General features: G+C 34.8%; 1 protein-coding gene across 3 annotated transcripts in view; it reads right to left on the minus strand.

Annotated features, from left to right (window-relative positions):
• IL20RB (interleukin 20 receptor subunit beta) overlaps window positions 1–3,482 on the minus strand; it is a 28,924-nt gene that overhangs the window by 21,532 nt on the left and 3,910 nt on the right. Inside the window, exon 1 of one of the 3 annotated variants that reach the window (XM_045287483.1) lies at window positions 2,677–2,769. The exons of 1 other annotated variant lie outside the window; for it this stretch is intronic. The gene's annotated coding sequence lies outside the window, so the exon portion shown is untranslated. Of the gene's footprint in view, window positions 1–2,676; window positions 2,770–3,482 lie in introns of those variants that run through there. One more of the 3 variants, XM_045287484.1, reaches the window with a different exon arrangement.

The raw sequence follows: 3,482 nt of genomic DNA on the forward strand, positions 1-3,482 counted from the left end.
GGAAAAAATGAGGAGCTGATACCAAGGGCTCAAGTAGAAGCAAAATGTTTTGAAAATGATGATGGCAACAAATGTACAAATGTGCTTGACACAATGGATGGATGGATTGATTGTGATAAGAGTTATATGAGCCCCCAATAAAATGATTTTTAAAAAGTCATCCAAGGTAGAATAAGAGTTTCAGCGAGAGGTGGGGTGGTGTGTAATGGGGGTACAGTAGTGGTTGGGGGGGGTGTAAAAGGGAGATAATGTCAAGGAGTCCAGAATAACAAGAATGTTTGGAAACAAATTATGGTCACAATTGTACAATTCTGCTCTATTTGGTTGAACTATGGAATGGTATGATATATGTATTAACTCCCAGTTAATAATAAAAAAGAAGAAAAAATTAGCCAGGATAATATAGATAATCTGAATAGTCCTATCCCCATTAAAGAAACTGAAAAGCTAACAAAAAGGAAGTATTCAGATTCAGATATTTTCACTGGTAAAATATGGTTTCATTTTGTAGAATTTGGAGATTCTATCAAACATCCAAAAAGTACTGAACACTGATTTTCACAATTTCTTTCAGGAAATAGAAGAGGAGAAAACACTTTTGAATTTATTTTATGAGACCAATATTACCCTCATGTCAAAAATTGAAAAAGAAATATAGGGACAAAATAAAATACACACCAGTATAGTTCTCATGATTTTTGTATCATGAACAACTCAACAAAATATTAGGAAACTCAACTCAACAATATACAAGGAATTATACACCATGGCAAAGTGAGATTTATTCCAGGTATGCGAAATATGCAACATTTGGAAAGCAATTCATATAGTGCACCCTATGAACACGTTTTTTAAAAATCATCTGTTCAACTCAATTGGAAGAAAGTTCTTTTACAAAATCCAATACTCTGATGATTAAAAAAGTTTTCAAGAGGAGAATTACCTCAACTTGATAAAGAGTATCTACAAACATCCTAGTTAAAATGATACTTAATGGTGAAAACGGAATGCTTCCGTCTAAAACTAGAAATAAGGCAAGTATGTCCACATTCATCATTTTTTCTTTAGATACTAGAAGTTCTAGGCAGTACAGTAAGGCAAGACAATAAAGGCACTTTGATAGGAATGAAAAATAAAATTGTGCTTTTGTAGATGGCATGTCTGCAAACCATGGAATCCCAGAGAATGCATATATACATGATTGTGTGAATTCAGCAAAATAATGGAATACAAGATATGTATTGTGTGAATTCAGCAAAATAATGGAATACAAGATAAATATAAAAAAACAATTGTATATCTATAAACTAATAATGAATGTGCGTGCACAAATTTAAAAGATCATGCTATTTACAATCACTGAAAAAACAGAAGTAACCAAAAAGCTCACTTCCATCCAGTTAATTCTTATGTAAGACAAAGTAGAACTCCCAGTCCCTTAATAATAGCAATATTTAAGTATAACTCTAACAAAACAAACAGAATTAGTGTACTGAAAGCTACACAATGCTGATGAAAGAAATCATAGAGTAGCTAAATAAATGGAGAGGCATGGTATGTTCATAGATTGAGAGAATGAACATATTAAAAATGCCAAATGCCCCAAATTACTATACAGGGTTAATGCAATTCCTTTCAAGATCCCAGAAAAGTTTTTTGTAGATATAGACAACTTTTTTTTCAGAAATACACACGAAAGATAAGGAACTAGAATAACTGAAGCAATTTTGAAAGAGAAGAGTAAAACAGAGGGAATCAGACTTCCAAATTCCTTGACTTGCAGGAAGCAAGACTATAGTATTGACAAAGTGATAGAGAGATCACTGGAACAGAATAGAGATGCACAAAACATGATCACACAAACGTGAACAAATGATTTTTGGCCAAGGTGCCAAAGCAATTCAATGGAGGCAGGACAGGTCACTCAAGAAACATACTGTAGCCATTGGACACAGACAGGCAAAAACAAACAAGCAAAAATGAACCTCACGCTATACAATAGCAACTCAAAATGATCACAGACTTAAGGTAGAACGTAAAGCTATAAAACTTTCAGAAGGAAATATAGGGGACAATTCTTCATAGTTGGGCAAAGTGCTTATAGTTAACATCAAAAGTAAGATTTAAAAAAAGAAATATTAATAATTTGAACTTCATCAAAATTGTAAAATTTTTGTTCCAAGAAAGATTCTATTAAGAAAATGAGAAGGCAAGCTACAAACTGGGAGGAAATATTTGCAAACCACATTATCTAACAAAGGATTAGTATCTAAAATATAGAGTATTCTCCAAATTCAGCAATAAAAAAGCAAAAAAAAAAATTCAATTAGAGAATAGGCCAAACCCATGAAGAGACAGTTCATTGAAGAGGATCCACAGATGGCAAAGGAGCACATGAAACATGTTCACCATCACTGGCTGTCGGAAAATGCACATTGAACCACAATGAGATGTCACTATATACTTCCCAGAATTCCCAAGGAAGAGTGGCAGCGCCAAATGTTGGCAAAAACACAAAGGAAAAAGAGAAACAAAGAAATTGGATCAAACAGTTTGACAGTTTGTTGCAAAATAAACAGGTATTTGCCTTATGATCCAGCAATTTCACTCTTAGGAATTATCCCAAAGGAACAAAACTGTCTATCACACAAAATCTGCCCACAAATAGCAGCTTACTTTATATAACAGTTACCCAGAATCAGTCCCGAGGGTCTTCAGCAGGTGAGCGGTTAAACAAAATGCGATTCCTCCACGCCATGGAATACCACGCAGCAGTAAGAAGAGGAACAGCTTGCACAAACCTTCAGAAAAGCATGCTGAGTGAAAAATGCTAATACCAGAAGACTACATACTGCAGGGTTCCACTAAGCAACATTTCTGGAAGAACAGAGTAGTGATTGCCAGGAGTTAGAATTAGGAACCGGGAGGTGGGGAGCAGGAGACACGCTTATAAAAACATGACCAGAGAGAGCATTAGATGCTGGGCTTTTTTAGTATCTTGATAACAGTGACTACATGAAGCTACACACACACACACACACATGCACGCACACACGAATTTAAGCAAAACTAGGGAACTCTAAGGTAGATTATGTTAATGATATCAGTATACTGATTTTTATATTAATCTTTTGTTTAGCAAATTACTAGTTTGGGGGGAAATTATGCAACCCGTTCAAGGGTTCTGTGAATTCTTACATATGTTAATTTATAATTATCTCAACAAAAATTTCCATTTTAAAAATATAACCATAAGAAAAGGGGAACCGATCACAATAATCTATATATAACCCCTTCCTAGGGGGATGGACAACAGAAAAGTGGATGAAGGGAGACAGCAGTCGGTGTAAGACATGGGGTGGGCAGGAAATTTTATAAATTATCAAGTGTTCATGAGGGAGGGAGGAAAGGTCGGAGAGGAGAAAATGAGGAGCTGATATCAAGGGCTCAAGTAGAAAGAAAATGTTTTGAAAATGAAGATG

Source organism: Echinops telfairi, unplaced genomic scaffold (genome assembly GCF_000313985.2).
Source record: "Echinops telfairi isolate 266 unplaced genomic scaffold, ASM31398v2 ScPeMD7_16;HRSCAF=60, whole genome shotgun sequence".
Taxonomy (NCBI): domain Eukaryota; kingdom Metazoa; phylum Chordata; class Mammalia; order Afrosoricida; family Tenrecidae; genus Echinops; species Echinops telfairi.